At 37.0% G+C, this 17301-nt stretch overlaps 1 protein-coding gene and 1 pseudogene across 1 annotated transcript in view; one reads left to right on the forward strand and one right to left on the reverse strand.

The window, feature by feature from the left end:
* The window catches only part of OLA1 (Obg like ATPase 1), a 184190-nt gene that overhangs the window by 92781 nt on the left and 74108 nt on the right, over positions 1 to 17301 (reverse strand). The gene's annotated exons all lie outside the window — the stretch shown is intronic.
* LOC133750548 (large ribosomal subunit protein eL30-like) lies at positions 11109 to 17018 on the forward strand (annotated as a pseudogene).

Here is a 17301-nt window from a genome sequence, read left to right on the forward strand (position 1 = left end):
ACCCTATAAACAATAATCCACCACTATAAAATGAGATGTGGAGGGAAGAATAAAGCTTAGTGAGATTAAGGAAAGGTTAGCAAGCATGCCCTTTGGGAGTTGGCTGTGGAAGGCAGGTCACTGCATCCCCAGTAGCTTTCTGACACAATCACCTCTAACTGATCCAACAAAATGACTGACCAACTGTCTGAGAGAGTTCTAGATTTTCTACTGCAGTCCCAAAATCCTTGTCCATCCACAAAAGCTAGTCATTACCAGATAATTAAACCAGAGCAAACAATCACCACCAGGTGGTGCCAAATCAAAGCCAGTACCAGGACAGATTTGAATGGGCCTGGACCTTGTGACAACACTTGCCCAGCTAGAGTCAGCTGTGCAGGCTCACTTACCTCCAGTTACTTGATTCATCTACAAACAGTGACTTCATTTTTTATGCAACTGAAACTTTTGGACCCACACAGTATATTAATATAATGAGAAGGGGGTGATATTTGCATTATTTACTTTGGTTGGGGGTCAGGATTTACAACTGGGTTTATTTAAGAAGATTAGCTACAAATGAATTAATTTTAAAAAAAAAAAAACTTTTTTGCTTTATACCATACTTTATGGATAGAGACTCATACAGTCTTAAAAATAATCAGGAAGGGGCCAGTGCCGTGGCTCACTTGGTTGACCCTCCGCCTGCAGCGCCGGCATCCCATATGGGTGCCGGGTTCTAGTCCCAGTTGCTCCTCTTCCAGGCCAGCTCTCTGCTGTGGCCCAGGAAGGCAGTGGAAGATGGTCCAGGTGCTTGGGCCCCAGCACCAGCATGTGAGACCAGGAGGAAGCACCTGGTTCCTGGCTTCAGATCAGCGCAGTGCGCCGGCCGTGGCGGCCATTTGGGGAGTGAACCAACGGAAGGAAGACCTTTGTCTCTGTCTCTCTCTCACTGTCTAACTCTGCCTGTCCAAAAAAAAAAAAAAAAAAAAAAAAAAAAAAAAAAATCAGGACATTATAAATAAGAATGTAGTATGCAAAAAAGTTCTCACATAATCAAAACTTTAAATAAATATGTGTACAATTAATGTTTCTAGGTTCTACTATCAAACCATGATCTTCATCAAAAATGAAAAGATACATTATCACTGATGCCCCTGGAAAAAGTTAAATGATCCCATTAGTTCATTTGTCTTAAGAGTTGTTTTATTTTCAGGGCAAAAAGCAAGGAGACTATTTGGGCTGACAAAGAGGTACAGTGGGTTAAACTGCAATTACGATGCTCACATCCTATATGGAGTGCTGGTTCAAATCCCGGTTACTCCACTTCTGATCCATCTTCCTGCTAATCTGCTTGGGAAGGCAGTGGAAGATGACCCAAGTACTTCATCCTTCAAGACTCACAAAGGAGTCCAGAATGGAGTTCCTGGCTCCTGGTTTCAACCTGGCCCAGACCTGGCTGTTGCAGCCATTTCAGAAGTGAATCAACAGATATAAGATCTCTCTTTCTCTCTCTCCCTCTCTCTGTCACTCAGCTTTTCAAATAAATAAAATTTTTAAAAAAGGTACTATGGTAAAACATAAGACAAATCCCCCGTACTCATGCACTCCAATGCAAAATGAAAATAAAAATGAGTGATCTTTTAAATTCCTCTTAAAGTCATCGCAAATTTTCCAGTGAAAGACTTGATGGCAAACTTCCTACCCTCCATATCCATTTTGTCTTCCCCACACCAGATTTTAGCACTGCTTATATGTTATACCTGTCAAACTCTGATGACTGTATGTTATGTATTCATCTGAACAGAACCACTACACTTAGTTACAGGCTATCATCAACCAATTCATTCTCTTGCTAAAATCAAGTCATCCAATTACTCCTTGACTAATCAAGGCTGTTTTGGCTTTTTCTTTTTTCAAAAGGTACTCAACAGCATAAACAGTTCACTTACAAGAAATGGAAAGGGGCTAATCAGCAGAATTATTGTTTTGCTGCTACAATTTGCAGTATTTAAATTTAGTTGCTGATTGGACTGAAAGTTTTATGATATAGCATATGAAAGTAGTTTAATACAACTGTGAAGCTGTGTAGCTGTATTGTCTTGCCATGGCTATATTGATCTACTTTGCAGGGAGACAGACTACTTTCTTTAAAATAAATATATTTAAAAATAATACATCTCAGTGTACTTTCCCATAAACACTGGTTTTATAAACAAAGGTACACAAGTTATTAATTCCTGAGCATTAAAGTTAGCAACTGTGTGCACACATGCATACATGTGCTTGTTATATGTACATAAAAACCACAATCACTTGGATTTTTCATCTGATATTATTTTGATTTCTAAGTAACAATAAACTAAGAAAGACATTATTGAATCATTTAAAGATAATAAGGCTTATCTAAAACAGATACATGCTTGAAATAGATACATGTTACCTCTCATGCAATAGAATGACAGACATTACATTTCTTAGAATGGGTGGTATTTCAATTAGAATAATTCTGAGAATACACAACAAAATTACTATACAACAGTATTGCTACTCTTATCCATATAGAATTTTTGAGAATAGTTAATCAAATGACTAGAGTCAAAACACTAAGCTAAAATATTACATTATATTTCATATTTATATATTTTATGAGTATTATAAACTATTTAAAGAAAATATATTTATTCATTAAACACTGACTGAAATCTTCAAAAAAATTTCAAAAGGAAATGGTACCCAGTCTTTAAATTGAGATTTACTTTTTAAAATATAGATATATTAACCAAAATCATAAACTTTACTTAAGGAGAAAAATTTTTATAAAATTATGAAATATTGATATATTAAAATGAACAAGTTTGTTTTATAAAAATGTTGAATCATAAACAAATGATTTGTACATTAAGACATATATGCACTATCAACCAGAACTCACATCATAGAAAGGCAAATAAATACAAACAATTAAAACAATCTCTGAATCTCCATAAATATGTGCACATACAAGCACTTAAATTATGTATAAGTAATTTTCTATTGGCTTATATTTTGTATATTAAGACCTATCTAGAAGTGAAATTCTATGCAGAATTATAAAACTATACTTCCATCAAATGTATGGGATCATTCAGCATATAAGTAAACATTTCAGAAAAAGCATGAATTTCACAAATGCATTGACAAGGGCATATAAATGCCAGTGCATTTCAAATGAACTGTCCTTCATCCCTCCCCACAAACTATTACCATTTTAATATATTTTTTAAAGGAGTCAACCTGGTTATCTATGCTGAAATTCAAGAAAGCAAATAAATCAAAAACCAAGACAAATTAACAACACAGAACAATATTATTTAAATATGAATATTTTTCAGAGTGGCACACCTGCCAATATATTAAAAATAAGTAAAATCAACTACAAAAGTGATAAATCAAATGCCATGGCAGACTTGACTTCTGGAGACAGCATTTTCAGCCATCTTTTGTGGCTTTGTTTGGCGCCATAGTCCTTTAAGTTTTGTCTTCATAAAGCCCTAACTAGTTGTAATCATTTGCAGCCTAATTGTGGACATTTATCTGCTTTTCTTATGCATAGAACATAGCTATTAAAGCTGAATGGTGATGGTGTGAAGTATAGGTTAAATTGGGTGAAATTAAAGCAAATTACTCTGGGATGTGGAAATCTGAAAATAGAAACCACCAATGATTTGCAACCCTCTTGATGATCAGCTTCACAGAACCCTAAACGACAAGAAAACTTACATATTTTAAAGTTAACTAGGTTTTTTAAAAATAATATGTATAAATGTATTTTTAACCACATGCACCTCTTAGTAACGGTGGAAAAATTATTTGTTTAACTCAGCTGCAATGTTATAAAGATCTCAGTTTTCTATTTTAAATAGTGCAGTTCATTTTTTACATAACATTTCCTTTACTTCATAGAGATTTTTGCCAGTAAGAATGCACCCAACTATATCATGAACAAGTTAAACACAATATTGTAAGTTATTTTGATAATTTTTAACCCTTAAAAAAGCACTAATACAAGAGACAATAGTGAAGTAACAGTAATAAATGAAAATTAATAATGTAAATAAATATAAATGTGTTCTATCTCTAGACCTAACTATAGACACTAGCATAAAGAAAAATATAAAAAGGCCTAACAATAAATGTAAATCATTAAAATACAAAAAATTTATTTTCATTTATCTAAAATCTTACTGCTTGATTAATAGATATGTATTAAGATAATAAAAACATGTATCCAAGTAAAGTAGTGTTAAAAAAAAAAAAAAAACCCACCAGATCACAACCGTAGACCAGCTTAGCTAAAGCAGGAAAAATTTCCTGCAATAAAGTTGATAGACTTTCTTATTTTATTGGCAGCTATGTTAAAGGCATATTTTAAGTATCTGGGGAGAGATGAAATTATGATATAGCCCCTACCTTCAAGGAGCTTATAGTCTAGTAGGAAAAATGACAAGTATATGTAACTAAACCGTAGATGCATGAAATGATACCTACATAAAAAGGGATCGTGATCTTTTTTTTTCTTTTTTTTTTTTTTGGACAGGCAGAGTGGACAGTGAAAGAGAGAGACAGAGAGAAAAGTCTTCCTTTTCCGTTGGTTCACTCTCCAATGGCCGCAGTGGCCAGCGCGCTGCAGCCAGCACATCGCGCTGATCCGATTGCAGGAGCCAGGTGCTTCTCCTGGTCTCCCATGCGGGTGCAGGGCCCAAGCACTTGGGCCATCCTCCACTGCACTCCCTGGCCACAGCAGAGAGCTGGCCTGGAAGAGGGGCAACCGGGACAGAATCTGGCGCCCCGACCAGGAATAGAACCCAGTGTGCCGAGTGAGCAGCAGCGCCGGCTAGGGATCTTGATCTTAGAGGTAGGGAACAAAAAGCAAAAGGAGGATAAAAGGAGGAGGCTTAATAACGATACTGAGCTTAAGAGAATTAAACTTAGCTAGAGGCACAGCAATAAGGGTAGACTGTATTGACATTCAGGATACCAAAAGTAAATCTATTATCTAGAACAGGAAAGAACATGGTAGGAAATATAACATGGTAGGAAACATACTGATGACTGACAATGAAGAACCTTGAGTACCAGGCAGAAAATGGAATTCCCAAGAAAACATGAGGCAATATCATAATGAAATGCACTCTCAAGCAGAGATACATCTAATATATACATCACAATTAAAGGTGATATGCTAAAGAAGAGTATTAGCAATTCCAGGACCCTACATATTCTGGTCTCCTGGCATCATACCAGGCTATGGAGGCACCGGTTCCTGTTTAATAACTGCATGCTATGTAGTATCTTTGTGTTTTACATCTACCATAGTATAAACCTTAATATTCACTGCAATCTTCAGCTACTGGTAATTTTTATTTGTGTATACATAAAGCCATATCAATTTATATACTTCTAAATAATATTGTAATGTTAAAAAATTAGAACTTTAACAAATTAGAACTTTAACAAAATGCACATAATTATTTCCACTTTTATGAAAAACAGACTTTTTCTCCCTCTATGGTGTGGGATTAAAATTCTTGGAGAGAGTTACTGAGGGATATAAGAATGGTTAAGACCTGCTGCTCTTGAACTAAGTAAAGTAAGAGGAGACAAGAACAGTGATCCTTAAGCTTTCTAGAGTACAGATGATTCCCAGCTCTCTCTTTAATTCTGGATTACTAATGTGCTACCTGAGATTCTGCATTTTAAATAAAACACATAACTGAGCCAAGTGGTCCAGGGTCATACTTATCAGAAAAAGAGAGCTCCAGCAATAATTTATTAAGGTCAGGTAAGAGGAAGTAGAAATTGAATGAAGCAACAAGGTAAAATACTTCCAGAAAAGACGAACAGAACTTGATGACAGATTATTGAAGTACTATAAAACAAACCAATATTATTTCTAAATAAAAGTGTGGATACCTGACCTAAAAAAAAAAAAAAAGTTTTCTCATTTGGAACACAGACTATTTAGCCAAACAAATAAAGATTATTTAAAAATAAAAATAAAACTTTCAAAATACGGCATTTAAAGTTGTTTTAAATATAAATTTATCTTTTTCCACATAGACAAGCTAGGAATTGGCATTGACTCAATACAAAGAACTAACAAGAGGACCAAATACATTTGGTGATGCCACCAAGAAATATATTAGTGCCATTTACATGAACAATAAACTTCACCATATAGTTAATGAAGACAAAACATTTTATTACAACTCTAGCAATGAAATTTCATCAGAATTATACTGCTTTGACTGTCATAACAATGTGATGTTTTAAACCAGTAATGTGAGGTATTACCATAACAAGAAAGATGATACTTTTTAGTCAAGAATCAAAGGAAGTTAATTCCTAAATTTTAAGATTAATTTATGTATTTGAAATGCAGAGAGAGAGAGCACATGCTGGAAGCCAGGAACTTCCTCAGCAGCTCTTACATGGGTGGCAGTACTTGGGCCATCATCTGCTGCCTCCCAGGCACATTAGCAGGGAGCTGGATCTGAAGCAGAGTAGCCCAGATTCAAATCAGGCACTTCAATATGAGATACAGACATCCCAAGTGGTAGCTTAACCTTCTATGCCATGTCTGTTTGTAGTTACCTGTTTTAACAGGCATTTCTTTCCCTCTCCAAATCAACAGAATTGCAAACAAGTGTTCAAGTTTGACAGTGATAACACTGTTATCTTCTCAACACTGATCTACACTCTCTCTGACCTCTAACTTTGTCTCAGGAACTTAGGTGGTTTCAGGGTACAGCAGCATTTCCTCTGCCTACAGTGACCAGCCAAGGACTGGGCATGTGACCTAAGCTGGCCAAGTGGAATAAATCTCAAAATGTGTTTATTGTAAGGATGGAACCAATCACACTTTCTTCCCTGATGGTTGTTTTATGGCCAGTGAGATGCTAGAAGCCATCTTAATACCATGAGAATAACTAGTCGAAGGAAAAAGCTGGTCAAGGCAGAGTACAGACAGACAGAAAGAAATTTAGCTCTCAAGGAGTAGCTTGGTATTTTTGTTTATTTTTTAAAGATTTATTCATTTACTTAAAAGGCAGAGAGAGAGAAAGAGAGGGGCGGGGGGAGCGAGAGAGATCTTCTATTCACTGGCTCACTCCTTAAATGGCCGCAACAGCCAGGACTGGGCCAGCCTGAAGCCAGGAACCAGTAATCTCATTCCAGTTTCCCACGTAGGTTCAGAGATCCAAGCATCTGAGCCATCCTCTGTTGCTCTCCCAGGCACACCAGCAGGGAGCTGGTTCAGAAGTGGAGCAGCCAAGACTCAAACCAGCATCCACCCAGGATCAGCTACAATATAGTGCCCACCCCAAGAGCAGTTTTGAGTCAGTGGATTAAGTACTGCCTGAAACAACTTATCTTGTCTCTTCAGTAACGTGACTCAACAGACTACCTTTACTTTTAAAGTCATACTGAAGTAGATGTTTTAGTAACACAATTCATACACAATGCTTCCTACCATAAGTTTAATAATGAGGATCGAGTACCCCATGTTTTGGATAAAGACAAAGGTCCTGACTTCGAAAATTATGAGTTCAGCCATGAACTTGCCCAAGATCATGTGGCTAAAAACAATCTTTCCGACCTCAAGTTTCTTCATCTCCAAATACAGATAATATGCACTAAAAAAAAAGAATTACGGGGTAAAATCTCTGGCAAAAGAAGGTACAAAACTCATGTTGGTCCTATCTCACCTTTTCTAGAGATTCCAAGCCTAGTAAATTTTTGCTCCCTTACACCTAAACCTAAAGTTGTCCAACTCGAGTTTTATTTCTTTCTCAAATATAGAATGGCTAAAATAATGTTCAAGCCCTTATCATATGCAAGAGTATCACCAAAGGAATTATATTGACTTATCAAAGTAAACAATCTCATTAACAGAGACAAACTGAAACACAATGTATAAGATAATGAGAATTTTTCCATTTTTCAATGTCATTTCCTAACATCAGATAGATAGTATCTGAAAAGTTTTTTAAAAAATACCTGATGAACATCTTATTTTTTAAACAATTTAAGAAATTTTTATTTATACCTTAAAAGTACTCTAATTCATTGACAAGTGGGACCTAAATTCATATCTTGTGGAGCAGAAAGATGTAACAAAGCCCCTGAAAAGTAGTTTCCTAGGCAAACTAAGAGCAGCCATCAGTGATGAGCAAGCAGACACAGAAGACTAGCAATCTCTTCCAGAAACCCAGCAATGAAAGTGGCAGTGTAGGTTCACACAGCAGGGAACATGAACTAGAACTCTCAACAACCAAAAAAGAAAAGATTAGCAGCCAACTCAAATTCTCTGAGTATATCATAGATCTAGCTAAGCATTTGCTTGAGTGAGGTTCTGATCCCAAGAGGAAAGTCATTTCTGCTGCAACTATTGCCAAGTATAAGAGTGCTTCCTTTATCATTTTGCCAAGTATCGCCATCTATGCAGTGTAAATATCTGCAAAATTTTGTTCTGTAATAATACAGAGAACTACAAAATTTCTGTTAGTGACAATCATCAGTATTATCTTTAAAATAATGGAGCATAAAATGTGGCAAAATATATTTCTTGTACTGCTGGTTTATCTAGCTACTCCAATTTATGGCCCCAAATTACCATGCTTAAAGATTTTATTAACTTTGACCTTCTTTCATGTAAAAGTATTGCTTTCTTCTTCTATAACACCTGTTGAGAATTCACTTTAAATCTTCTATAAGTTGTGTATCCTTAATTTGAAAATCCAAACCCAACATGCTGCAAAATCTGAAACTTTTTGAGTGTCATATCAGCATTCAAAAAAATTTGGATTTTCAGTGTCAGCATAATGCACAGTGAGTTAAGCTGCCACTTGCGATGCAGGCATCCCATATCGGAATGCTCGTTCAAGTCCTAGATGCTCTATTTCTAATTCAGTTCCCTACTAAATGGGACTGGAAAAGCAGAAGTACTTAGTACTTGGGTTTAGAAGGACTAAGTACTTGTGCTCCTTCCACCCACATGGGGGATCTGGACGGAGTTCCTGGATCCTGGATTGTGCCTGACCCAGCTCCAGCTGTTATAACCATTTGGGGAGTAAACCAGGGCATGGAGATCTGTGTCTGTCCATCTCTGTCTTTCAAATAAATAAATAATTATAAAAGATTTTTGGACTTTGGAGTATTTCAGATTTTAGTTCTTCTGATTGGGGTACTCAACATGTAAAGTCTACATAAACATGAAATCTTGTACTGTTGTACATCCCCTCCCCTCAATTTTAAATAAGGAAGTCAACCAATGGTTGAGCAATAATTATTATGCAATTAAAGATTAAGTCACCTTATGAGGAATTTACAATTGTATCTTAGATAAGGCATCTTGAGTAAATTCAAAAAGAAAGGGAACGAACCCAGAAGTCAATACATTTTGCCTTTTTCCAGGGGGGGGAATATTCTCCATTAGATTATTGGTAAATATAAACTGCAACAGTTTCATCATTAGCACACTAGACTGAATCATTTCCATCTTCTTCAACTTGCCCCTAAAGACTACATGAGATAGAAGGAATCTAGCATAAGTAAATTCACAATATTTAGAAATGTATTCTTTATAATTATCAATTATTCATTCAACAAAATTTATTATATAATAATTGAGATAGGATAGTAACACATTAATACTGAAAAATACTACAACAATCAGTATAAATTATATTTTGGTAATAAGTTAAACTATAAATCTCAAATACATTTTTCCTAAGATTTAAAACTCACTGCTTTAATAATGCATGCATGCCATTACATAGTAAGTAAAATACTAGAATATGATTGTGATAGGAAAAATTGTATTCCAGTTTTGTTTTGCCATTGAGTTATTAGGTAGCCTAAATTCTACCCAAAGAGTTCTATTTTCAATAATGGCATAGTAAAATATCACTAGAAAACTACTAGTCCCTATCCTGGGAGGGAAAAAGCACCATGAAACATGGATAGGATATAAAAGGGAGCTACTAAATGCACTGGGGAGCAAAGGAAATCAGACTGATTGCAAGTACATGCTCAAAGGAGGGGAATTACACAAGAAGTGAATTCTGCTTTTCAAGCTGTTCAGCTCCAGGCCAGGTGTTGGCAGGGCAGCTCAGGAAGCAGACAAACCATAGTCTTTCTGGCCTGAAGAATCAGAAAACTAAAGTCAGAGAACTATGGTGATGAAACAGTGAAAGGGAAGGGAAAAGAATCAGAAAAACAGGAAGAATCCCACAAATCTGTATATATACCACTTCGATCAACACCAGAACTATGCACAGGAAGGGTGGATTCACAGCAGACCAGCTAAAGGCAAATACCTTAATTGAGACTAGAGTTACCATGTAAGAAACAGACTGCAGTTCAAGTTCAAATGCCTACTAATGCAAAACAAATACCACTTCTTAGAGAAAAACAATGGAATTCAAAATCACTACAACTTACAATCTACAATTACTAAAGATAAAATCGAGCATATTGCTAACAGAAATAAAACAGGTAAGGCTGTGCTTGAGGATAACCAAGATATTAAAGTAGCTGAGAAAAATGTTAAGGTGCCTATATAACTGCTTCCAATAAATAAAAGTAAATACTACACATCATTAGCAAACAGACAGGCTTCTCCAGAAAAGAAACAGAAATGGTGACAGGCAAGTACAGAGGGAGGGAGGGGGGAAAGAATAGATTTAGAATGATAAATACCTATCTTTAAGGGGGGGGGGGGAAACTATATGGACATAACAGCCAAACTGAGATAAGTAAGGAAAGAGTACAAAGCTAAGTCAATACAAACTGTCTAGTCCAAACAGCACAAAGAAATAAGACTGAACAAAAACAGCCTCAGGGACCTATTAGCTAATTAGAAATGATCCAACATGCATGTAATTGGGGTCGTAGAAGCAGAAGGAAAAGAGATGAAGAAAAAAAACATATTTAAAGAATTAATGAATAAAAATTTACCCAACTTATTGGAAATGGAAATTTATAGACTGGAGTTCAATGACCACCAAGGAGGGTAAACTAAAAATTACTACACAAGGCAGGCAGCTGTTCTTACTTAGGGGCCATGTAGTACCTAGGACATGAAGATGGTAGCTGCACAGAAGATGAAAAAGTCACTGCAGTTGATCAACTTTAGGCTCCAATCTGTTATGAAAAGTGGAAAACACGTGCTGGGGTACAAGCAGAATCTGAAGTTGATCAGATGAGGTAAAGCAAAATGGGTCATCCTTGCCAACAACTACTCAGTCTGAGGAAATCAGAAACAGAGTACTATACCATGGTGATCAAAACTGGTTTCTGTTATTACAGTGGCAGTAATATTGAATTGGGCACAGCATAAAGGAAACCCTGGAGTATGCCCACTGGCTATCATTGATCCAGGTAATTATGATGTCATTAGCAGCATTCCAGAATAGATTGGTAAAAGGAAAAACATACAGGTTTTTTCTATAATAAAACTTGCCATAACTTGTTTTATTAAAAAAAAAAAAAAAAAGTATGGGGCAGGCATTTGGCACAGCAGTTAAGACCTAACTAGGAGCGCTAGATTCAAATCCTGGCCCTGCTTCAGATTTCAGTTTCCTGTTAATGTGCACCCTGGGAGGCAGCAGGCAATGGTCCAGATACTTGAGTCCCTGCCAATAATGTAGGAGACTTGGGCCAAGTTCTACACTCCTGGTTGTGGCCTGGTCCACCCTCAGCTGTTGCAGGCATTTGGGGAATGAATCAGTGAATAAAGATCCCTCTCTCTGTGTGCACCTTTCAAATAAATAAAAAATGTTTACAAAAGAAGTACATGCTGAGTCACATCCAATGGCAGAACAGAATAGCAGAAGTATAACACAAACATTAAAGGTAAAAAGTACAGGACAGGTATTGTGGCACAGCAGGGTAAACCATTGCTTGGGATACCTGCATCCCATTTTAGAGTTCAAGTTGTAGCTACTCCACTTCCAACCCAGCTCACTGCTAATGCGTCTGGGAGAACAATGGATGATAGCTCAAGTACTTCAAACCTGGAAAGAGTTCGTGGTTCCTGGTTTCATCCTTGCCCAGCCCTGGCTATTGCCAGCATGCCACCATTTGGAGAGTGAACCATTGTCTGAAAGATCCCTCTTTGTCAGTCTGTGTAGCAAAGTGACTATTAATATAAAATTTGAAGCAACAATGAGATAATAAAAAAAATGCACAGGAAGACAAACAAAGGAAGAGTAGCAGTAAGAAAGAGAACACAAACACAAATCCAAGTCTATCAATAAATCTTTCAGATAATAGACTAAGTAGTTTCAAAGGTATTGACAGAATTCATGATAAAATAGAGCACCATCCTCTGTTATGTATTAGAATTGTACTTCAAATATAAAGACATGGATAAATTGAAAGTAAATGGAGCCGGCGCCATGGCTTAACAGGCTAATCCTCCGCCTGCAGTGCCGGCACACTGGGTTCTAGTCCCGGTAAGGGCACCGGATTCTGTCCTGGTTGCCCCTCTTCCAGGCCAGCTCTCTGCTATGGCCCGGAAAGGCAGTGGAAGATGACCCAAGTGACCCAAGTGCTTGGGCCCTGCACCCGCATGGGAGACCAGGAGAAGCACCTGGCTCCTGGCTTCGGATCAGCGAGATGCACTGGCCGCAGCGGCCATTGGAGGGTGAACCAACGGCAAAAAGGAAGACCTTTCTCTCTCTCTCTCTCTCACTATCCACTCTGCCTGTCAAAAAAAAAAAAAAGTAAATGGATGGAAAATAATAAGCATATAGATATAAAATAGCTACATTAATAAATAGAAATATATAAATATACTATAATAGCTACATTAACAACATATAAAACTGTTTTCAAAATAAAAGTATCAGTAGAGATAGAGATTTTATAATGAGAAAAAAATACAGTAGTCCCTCTTTATCCATGACTTAACTTTCCATGGTTTCATTCAATTAGACCCAGAAAATATACTAAATAGAAAATTTCAGAAATTAATAGTTCCTGGGTTTTAAATCGCACACCATTCTGAGTAGTATGATAAAATTTTGTGCCGACTCATGCTGTCCTTACTTGGTCGTGAATCATCCCCTCTGTCTTATAGCCACACTGTATATGCTAGCTGCTCTTAGTCACCTCCTAGCCATCTAGGCTGTCAGATCAACTGTTGAACAATCACAGTATTTGTGTTCAGGTAATGTTTATTTTACTTAATACTGGCCCCAAAGCACTACAACAATGATGCTGGCAATTCAGATATGCCAGACCTAATATACCTTCTTTAAATGAAAAAGTAAAAGCTCTTGACTTAATAGGAAAAAACATAGCAAATATAGAATGTATAATCTGTAGTTTCACGTACTTTCTAGAGGTCTTGGAACATCCCCCTGGTATAAGGAGAAACTACTGTAAAAATTCACTCAGAAGGCACAATATGCATATAATGTATATGTGCCTTATAACAGCTTTACAATATAGGAAGCCAAAATTCACAGAATTAAAAATGAAATGGATCCCTCCATAACCAGAAGTAGAAATCTTATACCCTTCTCTGAATTAAGTTGTTGGAATGACAACAAAAAATAATCAGTAAAGACAAAAAGATCCAAACAAGATTCAAAAATGTTACCAATCATTCTATTTACTTACTTGAAAGGCAGAAAGAGATTGACTGACAGAGGGACAAATAGAGATCTCCTATTGGCTGGTTCATTCTCCCAAATGCACACAACAATCAGGGCTGGGTCAGGCAAAACCAGGAGCTGGGAATGCTGTGCAGGTCTCCATATGGTATAGGTGGCAGAGACCCAACTACTTGCTGCCTCCCAGGATATGCATTAGCATTAAATTTAAACGAGGAAGGAGTGGAGACTTGAATTTAGGTACTTTACTATAGGATACAAGTGTCCCAGGAGGTGGCTTAACTGCTATGCCAAACGCCCACCCCATTACCAATCATCTTGACTTAAATATTAACATTACATCCAATAAAAAGAAAACTTTCTTTTCATGAGTACACAGTTCTTAGGGCTTAGACTACATACTGAACCAAATATCAAATCTCAATAAATTGAATTTTATTTATTTTCATTTTCTCTGAAAGAGAGAGAGGGGAGAAAGAGGAAGAGACAGGATTGTCTGGTTTACTCCCCAAATATCTGCAACAGCCACAGCTGAGCCAGGATAAAGCCAAGAATTGGGAAGACAATCTTGGTCTCCCACATGTGTAGCTAAGATCCAACTACTTGATCCTCAATAAATTTAAAAAGACTGAAACCATACAGATGATGATTCATTTCTATAAAGGGATTACATTAGTAATCAAGATGTAAGTATTTAATACAACAGGTAGGTCATAACATGGGATGCCCACATCCCTTATGAGAGTGCCTGGGTTTGGGTCCTGCCTCTGCTTCCAATCCAGCTTCTTGCTGCTATGAAGCAGCAGGTAACGTTCAAGTAGACCTAGATTGGGGTACAGGCTCCTGGTTTCAGCATGGCCCAGCCCTGGCCACTGTGGGCATTTGGGAGAGTGAACCAACACATAAAAGATCTCTTTATGTCTCTGTGTGTATGCATGTAAAGACTTGTATTCTGTAATCGAAAAATATTACTGAGAAAAAACCTAAATAAATTTATCATATTCATGAATTGGTACTCTCCATAGGCAGTTTCAATACATATAGTCAAAAGTCAATGAAATTTCAGTGGATATTTTTACAAGAAAATGACAAGCTGAATAAAATTTCTCAAACATATGAAAGAGCTAGAAAAACTAAAACAAATTTGAAAAAGAACAGAGTCAGAAAATCTATAATTCCTGATTTCAAGACTCACTATAAAGTTAAATAACCAAGACAGTGTGGTATTGGCAGAAGAATAAACCAAGACAGAATAGACCCACATTTGATCCCCCAGATTAGTTAATTGATTTTTGACAAGGTGCCAAATGCATTCAGTGAGAGAAAAGATATCCTTTCTAACAAATGATTCTGGTACAACTAGTTATCTGTATGGAAGAAAATTAACTTCAACTCCCTACCTCATGCTATATGCAAAATTAACTAGAAATCAATGTAAGGGCTAAAATTATTATTAATAAAAGAAAATCTCTGGGGCCGGCGCCGTGGCTTAACAGGCTAATCCTCCGCCTTGTGGCACTGGCACACCAGGTTCTAGTCCCGGTTGGGGCGCCAGATTCTATCCTGGTTGCCCCTCTTCCAGGCCAGCTCTCTGCTATGGCCCGGGAAGGCAGTGGAGGATTGCCCAAGTCCTTGGGCTCTGCACCCGCATGGGAGACCAGGAGAAGCACCTGGCTCCTGGCTTCGGATCAGCGAGATACGCTGGCCGCAGCGGCCATTGGAGGGTGAACCAACAGCAAAAAGGAAGACCTTTCTCTCTGTCTCTCTCTCTCACTATCCACTCTGCCTCTAAAAATAAATAAATAAATAAATAAATAAAAGAAAATCTCTGGGACACTGGATTGGGTAAAGATTTCTTTTAAAGGACACAAAAAGTACAAACCATTGGGGGGATTGATAAAATTAATATCCTAGTGAAAAGCATGTTAAAAAAAACAAAAAGACAAGCCACTGAGTGAGTAGGAGAAAATTTCACAAAACATGTATTTGCAAAAGTACTTATATCCACACAATAAAAAGGTCTCTTCTGGCTCAGAATATTACAATCTCCCAGTTAAAAACTGGCAAAAGATTTATACTGATACTTCATCAAAGGTAAGTAGCACATGAAAAGATGCTTATCACTAATCACTTGGAAAATAAAAGCTAAAGTCATAATGAAATAGTCACTAAAATGTCTGAAATTTAAACTACTGATAATGTCAAGAGATAAAGAGTTCATGGAGGAACTGGAACTCTTATATTGCTGATAAGAAATCAAAATGTTGGGGCCGGTACTGTGGCTTAGCGAGCACCCATATGGGATGCTGGCAGCTTAACCTGCTGTGCCACAATTCCAATCCGTAAATCAATCTCAAAAATTATTCTAGAAGCTGATGCTATGGCATCCCATGTGGGCACAGGTTCAAGTCCTAGCTGCTCCACTTCCCATCCAGTTTCCTGTGAATGCACTTAGGAAAGCAGAAGAAAATGGCTGAGGTCCTTGGGTTCCTGCACCCATGTGGGTGACCAAGATAAAGTTCCAAAATTCCTGACTTCAGCCTGGCCCAACCCAGGTATTTATGGTCATCTGGGGATTGAATCAGTGGATGGAAGATTCTCTCTCTCTCTCTCTCTCTCTCTGTCTGCCTCTTCTCTGTAGCTCTTTCAAATAAATAAATCTTTAAAAAATTATTGTGGTCTCAGGTTTCTAGAAATAAAAGTAAAAATTAACTTTTTAAATTTAATAAAAACAGAAAAGTTTGAATATGTATCCATTTAAAATATATGTTGTCACAAATATGTATAATGAAAAACTTGTGGGAAACAATTTACTACAGAGGAGACTCACTCTCAGTGGTTTGGGGGCATTTCTAAACTTCTTAGGTGATCCTGTGATTGTGCAAGAAGAGTCTTAAGATAGTACTTAGGATATTTAAAGCTGAACATTTCTCTGTGGCTTGGACCTACAGAGAGAAAGAGCTTCTTATCGCTAAACTGTATGTGTGTCTGGAGGTGGGATGGGAGGAATGGATTAAAACAAAGAAAATAAAGCACATGTCTGCAAAAACTTTACTTTCAAAAGGAACCATTTTATTTTAGGTGTCAAACTCATCGATGCAAAATTTTGTTTTCAAAAGATTTCTTCAATAAAGTAGTTCATTTCTGTGCAATTTAGTTTGCTGTATTTTTACAAGCACCAGACTGAGCAAACCATGATTGAGAGAAGCCATCTTATGCACATTGCTGTTGTCCCACATCATTCAGAACAAACCTTTTTAGATCGTTAACTACCACAGGAGTGCTGATTACACAGGCACCAGCAATTTCCTAACCAATGACCACCTGAACAATGATGTGTTCAGCTTCTCAGACCCTGCAGCCTTTCAAAGGTGAATCATTTCACAGTTTGGAACTAGATCTCCATAGCAACTTCCCTTTGAGGGTTTTAGAATCACCATCCAGTAATTCTATGATCATCAAGCTCAACCATTCCCAATGGTTCTTTTCACAGCAGATGGAAAAAGAAGCCTTGAAATTTTACAGTCTATTTCAAGCAATTCATCTGGCAGCCTATTAGAATTCAAAATATTTCGACCTTCAATCACAAAGCATGTTATCTGAAGCTGTGGTGATCTCAAGTCAAGACAAGCAGACGTTTTAGTCTAATCATCCATGA

The sequence above is a fragment of the Lepus europaeus genome, chromosome 1 (assembly GCF_033115175.1).
Source record: "Lepus europaeus isolate LE1 chromosome 1, mLepTim1.pri, whole genome shotgun sequence".
In the NCBI taxonomy this organism is placed as follows: Eukaryota; Metazoa; Chordata; class Mammalia; order Lagomorpha; family Leporidae; genus Lepus; species Lepus europaeus.